The sequence below is a fragment of the Drosophila innubila genome, assembly GCF_004354385.1.
Source record: "Drosophila innubila isolate TH190305 chromosome 2L unlocalized genomic scaffold, UK_Dinn_1.0 4_B_2L, whole genome shotgun sequence".
Classification (NCBI taxonomy): domain Eukaryota; kingdom Metazoa; phylum Arthropoda; class Insecta; order Diptera; family Drosophilidae; genus Drosophila; species Drosophila innubila.
In genome coordinates, this window is record NW_022995372.1 from 25,314,850 (window position 1) to 25,332,531 (window position 17,682).

At 36.2% G+C, this 17,682-nt stretch overlaps 1 non-coding gene and 2 pseudogenes across 1 annotated transcript; 2 read left to right on the forward strand and 1 right to left on the reverse strand.

Moving 5' to 3' along the window:
- Positions 1-1,043: 1,043 nt before the first annotated feature.
- On the forward strand, positions 1,044-1,235 carry LOC117782428. The gene has a single exon (XR_004617261.1). It is a non-coding gene; the product is annotated as a U2 spliceosomal RNA (small nuclear RNA).
- A 2,975-nt stretch (positions 1,236-4,210) lies between these two features.
- LOC117782432 lies at positions 4,211-4,387 on the forward strand (annotated as a pseudogene).
- A 2,670-nt stretch (positions 4,388-7,057) lies between these two features.
- LOC117781269 lies at positions 7,058-13,541 on the reverse strand (annotated as a pseudogene).
- Positions 13,542-17,682: the final 4,141 nt, after the last annotated feature.

Genomic DNA, 17,682 nt, shown 5'->3' on the forward strand with positions numbered 1-17,682 from the left:
ATTGAAATATCCAAGTTGTTCTCAAAACACCGACGGTTTTTTACTAAAAATTTTTAGTTAAAAATCGCCTGTGTGTAAGTCTCTTCTCTCTCATTGAAGACCTTAAGTGGTTTAATTACAACTTAAAGTTTACTAAAAGAACGTTCTGCTGACGCTGATATTACACGAAAAGTTAAAAATATCCTGTAAGCGATTTTCATTTTATTTGTAATGTGATGTCAAAGAATTTAAAAAATGTTTCAAAATTTTCGCTCATTGGGAAAAGTGTTTGCTCTTGAGTGTCCATCTTAACTTAAATCTGCTGGACATTACTTAATTGACCGCTCAAAAAAATATTTAAATTTTTTACCTAAATATTTAGGAAAAAAACATGTTCCTATGTGCTATGTTAAATCGAAAAAAGTTATTGATAGTCCATCTTAGCCCTGTTAATACTCAAGTGAACATACAAATATCATGATTATATTCTAGAAGCATTGTATTGCTGGATATAGGACAAAAATATGCGGTGACGTTACGTTTCAGCAATAAAAGTTGGTTTTGAGTTGGGGTTGAAAAACAAAAAACTTTCCGAAATGGAAAGACTTTTGCATACAACTTTTTAAATATCATTTTAAATAATGTGTTAATTTTGCCAGATTTTGAATTTAAAAATATTTTCCCACTTTATTTTAATTAGCCTTAGTCCGACACGTTGCGTTACATGATGTTACGCTCTCTAGCAATATAGCAAATTAATGTTTGCCTTAATTAATATATTTTAACTTTCTAAGTAATTATTCCAGCGTCAAATATCTTTTTATTATATTTGTCGACTAAATCTATATATTTTTCGAAGCCCGAAATCATTTTCAAATAATTTTTTTTCTTGGCAATGATGTCAAGTCATATCAAGATGACACCCTAAACAAAGCTACCCTTAAGTGAACTACCCTAGAGTAGGCACTACAAAATGGTTGTGCAAAATTTACGTTTTCATTATAATTCCCAAGTTGTTATAGTAGTCGACAAAGGGAGTTGAAGGCATAGACACCATTAAAGTTATCGCTTCTCGGCCTTTGGCTAAGATCAAATGTGTATATCTGTTCTTATCAGCTTAACATCTGATAGTTCTCCATTGAGGACCGCAAATGTTAAACTGATTTTGGTATCAGACGGAGTGCTAGGAGCTTGCTCCACCTCTGTCAAGGGTTGGCCCGGTATTGCAGCACCGCTGGGATTTCAGCCCAACTAAGAAATAAATAACAATAATATGTATGACTAATTGTTGAGTCAGTCGAGGAAAAGCCATTTATTTTTATATTGGCGCCACGGCTTCTTACTACTGTCTCACAAATCTTTACAGAGGAGTAAAAAATCATAATCTTTGTGACAACAATTTTAAGTTACAAAATAGGGGCACTCCATTATGCACTATAGTTTACTTGGCCAAAGTATTCGCAAAAATATATTTTAGCGTTATTACACTTGGCATTAACTTTGATTCGCTTCGATCAAAAATTTGGTCAAGTAATAATATTTGTTGTATTTAATATTTGCAATATTGAGATACACACATACAATTTTGGCGTCTCTATCTCTTATAGTCTCTAAGATCTAGGTATTCATACAGATGGACGGACGTCAGGACATGGATATATCGACTTGGCCGTTGATGCTGATCAAGACAATATATGGGGACAATTTGTATGGGTGAGAAAAACGGTGGCAATCAAAATTCCAAAATCGGAAACTATGATGAATTCAAAGAATATTTCACCAAAAAACTATGGGTCTAAAATGAATTCCTAGATCCCGCTGACAAGCATAAAGATTTCCGTATAACATATATTTATAAAATGCAATTTAAAAAAAAAATATAAATAAAATACCATATTTTTCAATGATTTTGAGCACAATTCTATTTCAGCGGTTTATAACGAATTTTATAACATTGTTTTTTTTGGGAAAAACCAAAAAAAAAATTTTTTTTCGACAAATGAGCCGAACTATCCATTCCTTGTTTGACTATATCTCAGTGACTATGAAAACTAGAGCTCAAACAATATGTCGCCTGCTATAGCATCGCGATTGTTTATTTATTCTACATGCCCACGCACCCATAATCTAAAATATTTTATATATTTTTTACAGTAATACGAGGTTGTAGATGGAGAAACTTTGCAAATTTCGATTTATAAAAAAATGTACTGTAATTTTGGTCAATTAATACAGGAGTGTAGATAGTTGTTGATCAAATGCACTAACTCTATTGAAAAGCTATAGTTTTGGAAATTAGCCATCCATGAAACTGAACGCCATTCAACCAGCAGTAAACAAAGCGGATGATAGCCATCAGTCTAGCCTGAGATCATGCCATCATAATACAGCGCGAACTTCAGAATTGATTGGCTAACACAACGAGATGCATTGAAATATTATTTTTCAAACGATCGAGGAAAAAGAAAAATCAAAGAAAAAATTATCGTATGCAAGCTTTACACCGATAATAGCAACTAAAATAACTAAAAAAGGGTAAAAATTAATATTCAGCTAATAAATGAAAAAAGCATTGTCGTAAAGCTAAAAAAATTTCTCAAAGCATACCAAGGAGTGGTGAGGAACATGTCTAGATCCAATGCAGTTTCTGAATTTGAGATGACATTGAAAAACGTGTTTTATGTTGCTAAATGTGGGCATAAGAACAATACCATGCTCCTGTGGATAAATTCCGGATAATTTAAAATGTTCATGATTGACCGACACACCAGCAGAAAAAATTACAATTCCCGAGTTCGTGCTATATATTGAAAACCAACAGTCAAGTTAGCTCGTAGCCAGCTTTGATCCTTCGTATCGACCTGAATCTTCACAAATGAATGTCGAAAATGAACTCGAATTTGCAATGCCAGCTTAACAGAGCTGATTTTGAACAAAAGAGGACCTTACTCTGAGATACTCTATGATTGCAGCTAATGGGGTTGTTGGCTATTTTCTAATTAAAAATACGCGTTGATTGATACCTCAATCACCCAAATCCGATAACTGGTTCAAAAGATAAATAAATTTAAATTTTTTAGTGGACTTCTAAAATTAAATGTTTGTTTGTCTGTTTGTATCAAAGCGCTAAAAAAGCCTTAGATGTAATGATGGGGATTTATTCCATTTCGAATATCTAGAAATGTTTGTTTGAAAAACTAGCGGCTTTTTAAAAAAAAAAATAGAAGCTACTGATATGTTCTATATATCATTGAAAGGTGTGTTTGAATGCTTTTAGTCGTACCTTTAACCTTTTTTAAAATACCTCAGGTAACATTTAACAGGTGAAATAAAGTTTTTAGCTTACATTTTGGCGATTTTGACAACACGGCTCTGATTTTTATTAATTTTATTTTATTTGAGTATATTGTAGTACGAAAAGTTTTGAGTTTTTGGATATGAAACATAAATTTTAATTGAGGGGCTTAGAAGATATTACCTGAAAGTGAATATATACATTTTCTATCGGTCGAATATCACGTTTTAAAACTTTTTGGTTTTATGAGATATCGCAACCAAACTGATACAATATGCATTTGGCTTGGTTTTATATATCCTGACCAAGTTGGTTCAAATGGACCACTATATCATATAGCTGTCATAGGACCGATCGGGCAAAACCAGTCCTTGTTTTTTTCATAGTGAACTCACGTTAAGTAGAGTATGCCCACGATCTGCTATTTAAATATGAAATAGATCAACAACTAAATTTATATATTTTACTATTATCCTGCATTAATGATAAAGTTACAATGTCAAAAGTAAAGCAATTGCAAAATTTCTGATATCCCAAAAAAAACATATACACGAGGTAAAAGTCTAGTGGCAATTTCTAGCCCTAAAATTTCTGATATCCACTTTTGTGACGAATAAAATTCAGTTTAATATAAAAATTTTAAATAAATATAAATCCACATAAAAACGAAAAGCATCTGGCACTGCGCAAAAGTAACTTTTATGTACAAAGTAGCTCACCTTTTGCTCACAGTGCACAATGCCACTGATTCTAAACTGTTTGAAATTACAATGTCAAGGCACATCAAAATGCCACCCTAGACAAAACTACCCCTGAGGGAACTACCTGAAAGTAGGCACTACAAAATGATTGTGCAAAATTTACGTTTTCATTATAATTCCCAAGTTGTTATAGTAGTCGACGAATGGAGTTGTAGGCATTGACACCATTAAAGTTATCGCTTCTCGGCCTTTGGTATCTGTTCTTATCAGCTTAATATCTGATAGTTCCTCCATTGGAGGACCGCAAATGTTAAACTGATTTTTTGTATCAGACGGAGTGCTAGAGCTTGCTCCACCTCTGTCAAGGGTTGGCCTGGTATTGCAGCACCGCTGGGATTTCAGCCCTATTTAAGAAATAAATTTCAATATGTATGACTCAATTGTTGAGTCAGTCGAGTAAAAGCCATTTGAATTTTTCTAATAATATAAACGTGTAATTTAGTGCCTGGCTGCCATTTAATAAAATAAACAGGAGGTTCCGACCCTGATCGCTTTCATCGGCCAATTAATTAACAAAATTAACAGAAAAAACGTATATATTAACATAAAATTACAGTAACATAACATTCATATAACATGCCCAACATAAATTATTTGGCAAAATTTGAAGCAAACTGGATTTTATGTAGACAAATATAGCAGCATTGTCACCAAATTGGTAGCTCAGCTTTAATAATAGTCTCTGTTCTAGGTGATAAGGAAAACAACAAACATCCTTCGCAATATGTTCTCTGTTTATTAACTAACTTTGATGAAATTTTCTAAGCACAAATTTTCAGGACTCGCAGCTTAAAATTCTCTTGTTATTAAATTTTTATCATTTACGTATTGACGTGGGCGGGGCCAAATTTAAAAATTAATTTGATATAGGTCAACATCCTAGGAACAACAAAAGAATAAAATTTATTAAACTCCTATAAGACTCTCATAAGGTACAGGTTTTTTTAATACTACACAATACGAATATTTGCCAAAAGTCCAATAAACACATTGTATCCAACAGGGGCTCTTCCCTGATATATATGACCAAATTTATTTCAAATCGAAAGACTATATGCACTATGACAACTATAGTCATAGGGCTAACCAACAACTCCACCTTAGTATGGACAATTTTGTTTTTTGAGATATCTCAACCAAAACTCACAGAATATGCATTGAAGTTGGTTTTATATCCTGCCCAAATTTGGTTCAAATTGGCTATCACATCCTAGCTGCTATAGAAAATCATATTTTACAAAAAAAACATAAAAAAACGTAAATTTACTGAAAATAGTGTTTTTTTTTTCAAATTTTTTATAATTTAAAAGAGCACTCTTTTACCTTTTAATGATGTGTACATTGCCTATGGTTCAGTACTCAAAATTAGTTAAAAGATTTATATTTTACTTTGACGAATTGCCAAATGCCGTTTTTTGCACTTCTAGAATATAGTGAGCAAATTAAAGCACATTTTCGATTATCAGTTAGGGACAACAATTTCCATCTTAGAATGAAAATGAAATTTTACTGTCTGAAAATGAAGTTTTAGTAATATTCCATTGCTTGTTACCATATGGTAACGCTGGGAATATTCATAAGCACAATATGCACTATGGTTCATCAAGTACGTTTAATGGGCAAACATCTTATCAGAAAATCAGCAATTTTAGAAACAAGGTGAGACAACGTTCTAAAATTCTAAACATATAGTCTAAACACACTCAAAAAAAAAATTGACCATAAAATATTAGTGGGCTCAAGCATTTAAAAGCGTAAGTTCACGGCCATGTGTTTTAAGTTTCCCCATGGAACAGGATTATAGGGTCAGAAATGCCTCCTTCCCTATTACTTGTATATATTTTACAATATAATCTTACGCTTAAACAAGATCAGATCCAGTAAATTAATGGGCTAGATTTAAAGAAATCAATCGTTGATTACCTGAAATTCCTTAAAAAAATAAGTTCAATTTATTTTAATTTAATTTTATTTGTTAATATTTTGATTTCTTGAATTTGAAGTTAAAATTAAATATCAATATCTCAGTTAAATGCATTTATTTAAGTAATGTATGTATTTTAATTTAATGTTAAATATCTATATTAAACTTATGATTAATATATAGAGCCAAAGTTACCTCCTAATATACTAACAGCCAGGTTTATTTCGTATGGAAAGAAATGCCTTAAAGAGTGTAAGCTAAATGTTAACTAAATGTTAAATGCATAAACAAAGAGTTAAAATTCAGGCAGTCAGTTAACACAGACACAAAGACTACGCACACATACACAGTGAACGAGTACGGTGGAGGCGGCACAGGCGTAAAGTAGGGGGACTAAAAGTTGGCTTAAATTAACAGTCTAATGGGCCACACTTGACGCCCACCCGGTGCATTTGCATTCTAGGCATTGATTGATAATTATAATAATGCGACCAACGCGATACATGCGGCCGTAAATGCAGTCGGCCAATTTTAAAATGCCCGTGTGGTCCATTAAACTATCACCACCAACCACGCCGCCACACACCGCCGCCTCCGCCCATAATTGAACTTGCATCAGCTGCCGCAGCAATGGGAGCAGATGTCGTTCTGTTGTTGTTGTTATTGGCTGGGCGCGTGCTGATAGTGGGAATTGCTGCGGTCGCTGTTGCAGCTCCAGCAACCGTTGCTGTGGTTGCAACATGCGGTCCTCACCCTAGCTGGCGTTCATGAACGGCAACCTGTCGAACGGTGACATTAAAAATGGACGCACTGTAATGGAAGCAGTTGTTGTTGTTGTCGTTGCTTCGCTGTAGATGTAGTAGTTGCTGCTGCTGTTGCTGCTACAGCTGTTGGCTTTAGCACCATTGCTGGTATCGTTGTAGCTGTTGTTCCCGCCCTTAACACTTGTCAACGCTGCGGTTGCAACTGAGTTGTTCCTGTAATTGATGTGGCTGTTGTCTGATCTGTTGTTGCTGCTGCTGGCGGAGTCTCGTCGCGTGGCCTGTTGAACTTTGAATCTTATGGGTTGGATGTCGCTGCAGCTGGATTATTGCGTCTGCTGCCGGCTGCCGGTTTGTTTTTTGTTTTGTTTCCTTTATTGGCACGTGTTGGTTTTCATTGTTGGTCGCACAGTTGTCGTTGTGGTTGTTGTTGCTGTTAATTGCACTTGTTGCTGCTTTGCTGGGTGGCAATGTCCTTAGGCGGCACTGTGCTGCTACTGTGAATTGCGCTGCCCAGCACCTCGTCCAGCAACTGATCCAGTTTATTGATTCTGAGTTTGTCTATTAACGGTGTTTGTTTTGTTGTTGCATGCTGGCGCTTTTGCTGTTATTGGTTCAGCCTGTCATTATTGAAACTGTTGCTGCAGCAGTTTGTCACCGAAGAGTTTCTGATGCTGTAGCTGACACTCAATATGCTGCAGGTGTTGCTGTTGTTCCTGCTGCAACTGTTGATCTTGCTCCTTGTTGCGTTGGCTTCCTTGCTGGGTTTATCAACAATGAGTGTGTCCAGATTCCATGACTTCCTCTCTGTGTATGACATCTTTAAAGGACTGGAGTTGTAATTCTGTAAATTTAAAGGGAATAATTAATTTCTTATTTCTTAAATTATATGTGGTAAATAATATTAAAATATATATTTTAAGATTAAACATAGGTGGAAGCCCAAATTGTAATCTACGGTCAATTTGAGATGTTTCAGCAAGAAACCATAGTTCTAATATCAACTCCTAGTCCCCCGCTTTTTGAGTTAACATTTTTTGAGTTTTAAGTCCTTGCAAGGACAAAAATTATGTTTTAAGGACAATTGGTCTTATGCTAAAACTTTAAAAAAAAAAAAAACGTTTTTCAACTCAAAAAAGCTGGGACTAGGAATTGAAAACATCTTAGAATTGACCGTTGATAACGAATTTGGGTTACCAGTTAACATTTTTTTTTTGGTCCATATAAATCGATGCACCCTAATATACATACATGTATAAATGGAATTTACCAGTAACGCATGTCTCTATATTTAACTCAGCCACAGAAATCAATCCAACTGAAAACCGATTTAAAGTGTATGTGGGCCTTTAACTTAGTTAATAAAATTAGTCCGTAAATTCGATTGAACCTTGAACCTTTATCAGCCAAGCACTGATTTAAATTAATTAAAATTTTAGCAAAAAGCCGAATATGGTTGTCCACCCCTGCTTTAGATAGTCAACTTTCACCTAAAACTTATTCAGAAGATTTTATATACAACAACTCTCCCTTCCCCTTTCTTAACCCAACCAACTTACCTATTGCTGAGGTATCATTGTGTCCTTGACTCCGCTGTTATATCGATAACGTGTTGGGTGACATGATAATTATCGCCGATTGCAAGGATCACATTGGTTACGCATGATCCTGCAGCACTTCCCCATCAATAACAAGCGGCTCCTTGGGCATAAAGCCGCCCTCAGCTCTCGGTGGGTGGTGAGAAACCACTGTGTGCTGGTGGCACCACCTGTTGATCGAAGTCATACTTTACATAGTCCGCACTTCCTCATTGTCCACCCAGATGCATCGACTGGCTCCGGAGGTGGTTCAACTGCCGGCACCTCAATATTGAATTTGTATTTATAGGCAGCCTGATCGTTGTTGTTTTTGTTGTTGTTGTCATTGGGGTGGTGCTGCTGTGGTTGTTGCTGTGGATAGGCTGAGGCTATCGATGGATAATGTGCAGCGGTTTCATCGTACGAAGCATCGTAATCGATATCCATTTATCGGAAGCCATCGGTTGATAATAATTATTGATTGCTGTAGCTGCTTTGGGATGGCAATTTGGGTGCAGTATTCACAGCATCCGTGGGAAGAAAGGCATTATTCAGATTGGGCAAACTGGGTGGTGGGCGGTGCTGTCATTGTCATCCAAAGGTCCGCTCCAAAATGCCTTGATCTGCTCTTGATTATCAACGGTATCTGACGGAGCCAACGATGTGTGGAGGCTGTTTGTTTGAAGCCAAATTCCAACGGTGGTCCTGATAGTGGTTGTGGTGGCCCGCGGTGGTGGTCGATGTAGTTGTCGCTGAAGACAAGATTGTTGTTAGTAGGTGTTGGTGCGTCGAGGGTCTTTGGTTTTATTTACTCGGTTTGATTGTCGTAGCTGTGGGTTTTAACCATAGTTGTTGTGGCTGGTTTGGGCGTTGTTGTTGTTGTTGTGGTGGCTGTTTGTTCCACTGGCAGCAGTTCCCTATAGGTCACGGGCTGTCCATATTTACTGGTGACCACAACCATAGGCGGAGTGACCGTCAAATTCGCCAGCTTCGAGTTGATGCGGTTATGCAGTGGTTTATTGCTTGGTAGGGGACGGAACATGGGTGGTGCATGCACTTTAATGGGTTGCCTTGTTGTTGTCGTCGTGGTTGTTGTCGATGTTGTTGATGTAACATTGTCATCCAAAATATCGGATAGACCATCCAATAGCACGTTAAATAAGTCCGGAGGTGACTTTTCAGTAGTGCCACTCGTTGGTTGCTTTGATCCTGCCCAATTTTCCGAGTTGCTGAGGACAATTTGTTGTGCTTCCGCCGGCAATTCACCCACTGCAATCTCATCGCTGTTCAATTGATCATCGAAATCATCTGCAAGGCGTTTAATGCTGCTCAAAGTGGTGGTGGTTGGTTCCGCTTCCGGTTGAGTTAAGGCCGTGCTGGCATCCACAAATGACTCAGTTACTGTTGAGGATGCCTGCACAGGCTCCTCCTCGTCAGGACCAAGCAGCAAATCCACCCAGGACAAGGGTTTCTTCACAGTTGTCGTTTCTGGCATGACTTTGATTTCTTTCTCCGTGCTGGGACCTAAGAGTAAGTCCAGGAAACTCAGTTCAGTGCTGCTGCTGATTTCAGTGGCCACGCCCACTTCTGTGATGGGCGCAGGCCGCTGTTTCACCAGATCCATGTTGCTGGCCAGCACTTGATTGTTGTTGCTATCGATGAACTGAGTCCTCTCTCAGGGCTGCACTGAGCTCTTCTCGCCGCTGCTTGGAGGGCATCTCCTACTGGAGGCTCTGTGGGATGACGATCTAATGGATAATGCTCCGCCATGGCATTCTGTGGCATCGTCGCAGCCGCGGCCGTCGCCCCTGCTTCCTGCTCCTTCCAAAACAGCAAACTATAAAGATTAAATTGCCTGGAGCTCTGGGAACGTCGATAATCCTCTGACTGCCGCAATCGTAGCTGGAGGATAAATACTGTCCCTTGGGCACCACGGGAATGCAGTTCTTCAGCGCTGGGGAACATTTCTTGGGTGCACAACGTCGCGTTCCACGTATGCAGAAACAAATGTCACACGGCTTGTCCGCATCCGAACGCATCTTCTGACCTTCTGTATAGAACTGTGATCCCACGGTGCAAACCTCATCCTCTGCAGACGCTGCGATATCTGCTGGAAATGCTTATTCGATGTTTCGATATCGTATCTCTTGAGAGATTTCCTGATGTCCATGCTGCACCGTAGCACTGACAACAGGTGGAGTCCACAAAGATGGGCTTGCAAACCCTCCACGGGCAACATGCACTTGGGCTTCACGCACTTCTCGGTTCCACCTGAGGGAGAAAGAGAAGAGAAAGTTTAGAGATTGATATGATGACTCTGTGTCGATGTTATTTGTCCCTATTTTCTGTTCATATTTACTCAAGTTTTCTATTTCTTTTCAACACTAATCCCACTTGGAGTTGCAGATATTGATATTATGTACCTAGCCCATTTTTCTTATTTATTGTCTACACTCACTGTTCCCATCAACGATTCCCACTTGAAACTGCAACATACTAAACCCAATTGAATCTCACATACATTTACATAAAAATAACCTGCCAATAACTCACTCTCTCTTCTCTCAACTACTAAACTGTTCCTACCTCTGTATAACTTTTCGTCTATATTAATAGTTACTCAGTTTTTTCCATTTATGTAGTCTCACCTCCTTTATTTATTTATTTAATTCATAAGTTTTATTTAAGAGCACTAGTTGTATTACAGAATGAAATGTTATTAAAATTAGATTTCTTTTAAATTAACTGTCTCCCTATTAAGTCATTCCATTTACTGTTGCCCTGGTTTCCCTGCTGCCCTGCCTTGTTCATATTGATATTTTAGATGGTTACTTCAATAAATTGTCGTCCATATTTATTTCCACTCACCGTCCTTTCATTTTTTTTCTTCACTTACAATTTCCTTCTTTGATTTTTCAACTTACAATAAGTTTTATCATTAACTTATCCAATTTACCACCCAGATTCTCATCGCATCTTACTGTTCTTTAGATAATGTACTATGTTGTTTTAATGTAAACTGTGCCCTTTCTCACTCTTTTGTTCTCTTTCACTGCTCTTTTCACTGTTTCACTTACTATAGCGCACCTGCTGTTCCTAAGCGACAATGAATTGTTCTTTAAATTATTATCATCGTCTGTTCTCCCTTCTTTACAATCCGTTCTGAATTCATTCTTCTGTCTTTTACTTACCTATGCAGTAGCAATAGCTGCACAGATTCGATTTGAGGACATGGCTGATCCTGACTTGTACACTGTTCCATTCTTCACACAAACTAAAAAATATATTTTATGGTTTTATTCAATGCATGTGTGTATGTTTATCTTTACTTACCAAATAGATCAACATCCGAGTCATCGGAGCGTCTTTGTATATTATCATTGACCACGCGATCGATGGACTCGCGTTCTATAGTGGTCCAGGTAGGCGATGATGCGTCGCTTGGTGGGAATCTTATAGAAGGCATCCAAACGAGCACACGATAAATAGGGACAACAGGTGTTTTTCTTTGGACAACCACGCAGCCCTGGGAGGTGGCATTGGCATCTCCGGACAGACTTTCAGGCGACAGACGAGCGTCTTGCGATTGCACTGACAGTTGAGGCACTTTTCCATGCTGGGCACCACCGACTTGTCCGCGTACCAAGTGCCATTATGATGACATCCTAAAAATTCGATATCATTATGTTCAGAAAGGAAAGAGTTCGAAGCTTAAATTATTATTCTTTTGAGAATATAAATTTATTTAATACAATAAATACAATGGGATGTGATGGTGGTTAATTCTTTTAATAATTGAGGAAGATATGCAAAGAGATACAATAAAATGTTAAAAAAAAAATATTTTAAATAAGAGTTCTTTCAGCTTTAAAATTTTATTTTTTTTTGTTTCCTTTATAGTTTTAGCTCTAATTTTAAATTTTAATTTTAATTATTTAACATTTACATAATTTTATTTTAATTTTAATCAAATTTTCTTAGTTCCACTAAATAAAGAAATATCAAGTTAAATTTTAGCATAATGAAATATTCATTTAAGAAAATCAAACTGTTAAATAAACCAGTTATTCAATTAAAATAAAATATCAAGGATAAAATAACAAGAAAGAATGGATTGATTTTATCCAAATATGTACTTATAATATCATATCTTTGAACTGATCTAAATTCCAGAAATCTATTTAAGTTTCCCTATCTCAGCTCTGATAAAAAATAAGAATTATTGTATATTGTTCTTGATGAAACTTTATTTCTGAAGTTAAGAATTATGAACGAAACTAGATTAAAGGCAAATACTAAAGCAGGCAGCTTCTGTTGTACACGTTTTCCCTCTCCGCTTGTTTCTTATAAGCTTGTGTTATCAGAGTTTTCACGCACGTTACCGTTGAGAACTCACCTGTATTCTGCGTGATAAAGCCATCTGTGCGGGCAATACGAAAGTATTGCCAGTAAGAAAATGCACTGCTGAAGCGTCATCTTGCCCCACTCCTCCTCCTCCTGCTGTTCCTGTTGTTCCTCTTCCTTTTAGCGGGATTGGGGCCTCTGAGCTGTGGTTCTTCCACTCGGTACTGCCTTCTGCTAGAGGCAACAAGCGAGTTGCAACTTCCAAACTGGGGTCGTCTAATGTGAAAATGTGTGCCACGCAGCGGCAACTTCCAATGACAAGCGAATCGAAGCGTCTCTGTCGGTAACTGAGGCCAATTCATGCCCATGTCATAAACCGAATTAAACTAGATGCAATTACCCGCACAATTGTTTAGACATTCAGAGCAAATGATACAGGTACGTGTATTTTCTATATTCACAACTTGTTAATTCTGTAAGACAAAATATAGAGAGAGAGGTGTGGAAAATGGAATGAGGAAGAGGGTAAGCCGGGTCCAATTCAGGTAAGTGACTGCTAACTTTGCTGGTAATGTATTTTTCTTATGCATGAAGAGCTTGTAGGTAAACTCACATACTCTGTAATTTTACCAAACGAGAGAAGCAGACAGAGGTCCCTGGACTGCCACATTTCTATATACCCTATGAACTTGTTGTACGGCTGAAAGTCCAGCTTTAACCTGGAGATAAACGGAGCTTATAGAAAACCTTAACTGTTTTAATGGGTATTTTAACTGTTGTTTTCCATAGCAAGCCAATTAATGTGAATTTTATTCAGTTTCTAGTTTGTGACGCATCCAACAAATGTTGTTAGATATTAGATAAAAGCTATTTGTCGCACATTATGGAATTGAAGATCATTGTACTACAAAGTGGTTGCAGTCTAACTTTAGCAATTACGCTCCTGAAGAACATAACATTTTCTGTTTTTGTGCTGCATTCTAAAATAATAAAATAAATAATAAAAAGAAAACCTATAGCTGTACTTCCTTGTTAGTTACAAATTAAATCCTCAACTTTATTACTTTGTTTACAATTCATACTCACAGAGCTGGCATAAAAAAAACTTAATAAATTGATACAGAGACAGACAGAAATGGGGTAGAGGAAATTTGTGGACAGCTTATCAAATTAAATCAGCCTGCGACACGAACCACAGCTATAAATAATATTCATCTACAAAAAACAAGCAAGCAAAATTTATCAAAAGTTAAAAACTTTGAAAAAAAGACCGAAGAAACTGGTAGTGAGAATCAGCACAAGCACCTCATTCTCAGTCAGGTTGCATGCGAAAACCAAACAAACAAATAAACAAACGTGAAAATCAAACAACGCACAGTGGACCTATTCTCATTTTTTTCATATCTTTGAGCCAATAAACATATGCATTTTAAAATGTCAAAAGCATTTAATAGAAGACTTTAAAGTTTTGAAATGACTGGTTCCACAGTGTGATTCTGTTTTGGTCAGCTACAAAACATTTTCTGTGCATATTTTAAGCAATTCGGAGGCTATAGTCGAGAACCCGACTGAGAAACGGGTATCCTATGTTTCTTGTTTCAATATATATAGACGTAATTTAAGAAAATTACTTGTATTACTTGAAAACTTTAAATCTCCATTACTGCCGTTCTTAAGAACTTTGTTGTTGATGCTGATCAAGAATATATACATATACTTTATAGGGTCGGAGTCGCTTCTATAAAATAAATGATTTTTTGCCACGTTTTGGGCTCTAATGCTTCAGTGTGCAACGCCAGAGCAAATGGCGGTCATTGCCAGTGAAAGAACCAAACCGTCGACTTGTCTCCACAAGAGAATAGAACCAAACACGACTACAGCTCGACCATGGCCTCGTCAGACCAAACAGACCATCAGAACAACAGACAAAAGACCAAGAGACCATGCACCACATCCACTTTCATTAAGAACGGATTAGCAACGGGCACCAGAAACTTGCATGCAAATAAAGAACATGATACTACAAACAAGAATATCGATATGTATTTGAACTTATGCGATAGATGTACCTCTAACTTTACAAAGAGAGTATTAGACTTTAAGGTGTGGAATGTGAAAAGTGCTGAAGGCAAACTATAAAAGTAACAATTATTTTCGCTATAAATCTGGAAAAATCTATAAATTATGAAAACGCATTACAAAACAAGAAATACGAAATTATGACTTCAAAGCGATAATCAAATAATTTTGTAAAGATTCAAATATTGCAGAAATACTATTTAGTGAGTTACCAATTATAAATATGTATTAAAATACTATAAGTCTGGAAATATCTTTAAGAAAGTAATAGAAGAAAACAAAGTATATTATCATTTTTTTTATAGAGTTTCTATAATAAATAAAGAATTTACGTTTGTTTCTTTTTAACATTAAATTCAAAATTTTTTCAAGAATATTTAAAAATTTTTGTCAAAAGAAAAGGATGTATCAAATGCTTAAAAACATTCATTTTATATTACTGTTACAAATTTAACAACAAGTTGACTATACCCTGTATGAGATGCAGAAAGTGTGATATGATCAAGAAGTGCGCTTAATTGAAGCTCTCATGCCATGACATGGAATACTCTAGCAACACTCTGCTCAGTTCATATCGTTCTCATGACAACTTTTAATCAAGCCATTATCCTAATTTAAGCCCCAGAGCAAAGAAACTGAAGCTTTCACGCGAAAAAAGAAGTAGTCAATGTCAGAGTCACAGTCGAAGACACCGTCTAAATAAAAACAAAAAGAAGCCAAAAAATAAGTTTCAGTTTCACACAATAAATCACTGCAGTTGACTTTTATTTTGAGTGTTGCGGTAGATTTTTAATTGAATCTCATTTTGGTTTTCATTTGCATGGAAGCCACTGCGAACTTGGAAATAAAGACAGAACGGTTAGCTTCCAAAAGTGAAGATAAAACTCTCTTAAGTTTTCTCTTAAGAGACTGAAGATAAAATATGAAGAGAGTAGAACATCTTTGCTAGTTGGTGAAAATGTTGTTAACTTAATTACAATGTCTTAACGCATTTTATTGGGGCAGCTCTCACTCTTATAATTCCGGTGACTAAACATAGAGGAAATGTAGAAAATGTATAAGACGCTCAGTCACAAGTGTGTGTATGCAGAACGTCTGGTTAGAAGGCACATAAATAAATTACAGTAGTTACAGTTAACAAAGATACCAAAAACAAAACCGAAGCTGAAGTCAAGACCAAAGAAAGCTGCTGTCAGAGGTCAGGGAGCGATTGTCTCTTCAAATGTCCAAGAACTTGTCATAACGAGGGCCAACAATTACGCCCCAACAATATAATTTTTTTGACAAAAGCCTCCTCAATGCACTGAGAGAATCGTTAGACAAATTAATAAAGCATTATTTTTAATGGCTCTTGTGTCTGTTACGAGCGAAAGTCAATGAATTAACTCACTGAAGATTGATTATTATTTTAGGAAATTACAATTTAATTTACATTTCAGCAGCAACCTAGTTAACTGTTGCAAAAGATTAAGCCAAAGATTAGTGTTAAGGGAAATTAAAAAAGAAAAGAATTCTTCAACTTGTCAGCGAGTATTTGTCAGAGAGAGCTTCTTAAGTAATGATGGGAAATTGAGGGTTAGGAATAGGGTCGCTCGTTAGAGTTCGTCTTAACTTGAAATGATATTGGCAAACATGTGATTAAAGGAAAACTAGCGAGAGAGCTTCGAAATCGCATTAAAAATTGTAGAAAGCTTAAAAACTCTCAGGAAATTTGATCGGGTGCTAGAAATTGCTTTTAATTATTAAATAATTAACACTCAGAATAAAAAGAATGAATATAGAGTGCCATATAGAAACAACCAACCGAAAATCTCTCAAAATGTATAGAGTTTTGGCAGATTTTAGGTTTGCGTCGCTTTCTGTGGCAACGATATTTTACCTGTAAATAATATTGATGACTGTCAGTTTAGTTATATGGTTATTCAAAAGAGAGAACAATTGAAACGTAAATGAAGTGTCAATTATTCAAAGACTTGGATAATTTTCAATTGTATTTAGTTTTATTTATTCTGCTTTGTTTTTGTTTATGGCACTAAAGAAGTCAACCCAGTTAGTTAAATCATGTTGTCGTTTCAAAACCAATATACACAAATCTTCAGAAAAGACAATGAAAGACGGTATTATACAAAAAAAAAAGGTGCACGGCAATAAATTCTAAGGCAATGACATCAATTCAAGACAATAAATCGATCTATTGAGCACTTGTATCCAGTATCTGACAGATACTTTTGTTGTAGCATTCGTTTCTTTTCGTTTCGTTTTGAGTATTTGACACAGTGGCAACGCCCCACTGACAGATTTTGTGCTTTGGCTTTTATAATCTATTTGGGGGCTGTAACGCTGATTTGTGAAAGGCAAGTCAACTAGGCTCTAAGCCTTGGCCCTAATCAGCAACTTGGCTACTGCATGTTCTAGTTATAATTTGTGGCAAAAAAAACTTTCACCAACTCGAAGTAACTCCACCCAACTGATATTAATAAGCGCAGATTATGTAAATCTCTATCGAGCAGAAATAAAAGAAAAGATTTAAATACGTTGATTGGAGCACAACTGAGCCTATTTTCACTTTTGCAAATTATCCAAGAACACGGAACGGAAATCGAAACCAGACGGAGTCAACTAATGAATCAACGATCAATGAGTGGCATATAAATGACCTAAATGAAAACTCTGGTTACATGTTAATAATTCTTGGTTATATTCCTTGAAAGTCTTCGTAATTAAACATGATTAGCTTAAATAAATCAAAGAAATCTCGAGAATCTAATAAGCCGCAGCTCTGAAAATTGGTATGCAGGTACTTAATAACTTGAGTCTTTTATATAATTATTTCTTATATTTATTTCAAATGTTTTTCTTAGTTATTAACAATCAATATTTGATTAATCTGAGTTACTAAATACTGAAGGGCGCACGAAAACGCGGAAAGCGTTTCACGTGATAAATGAAAATAGCACATTTA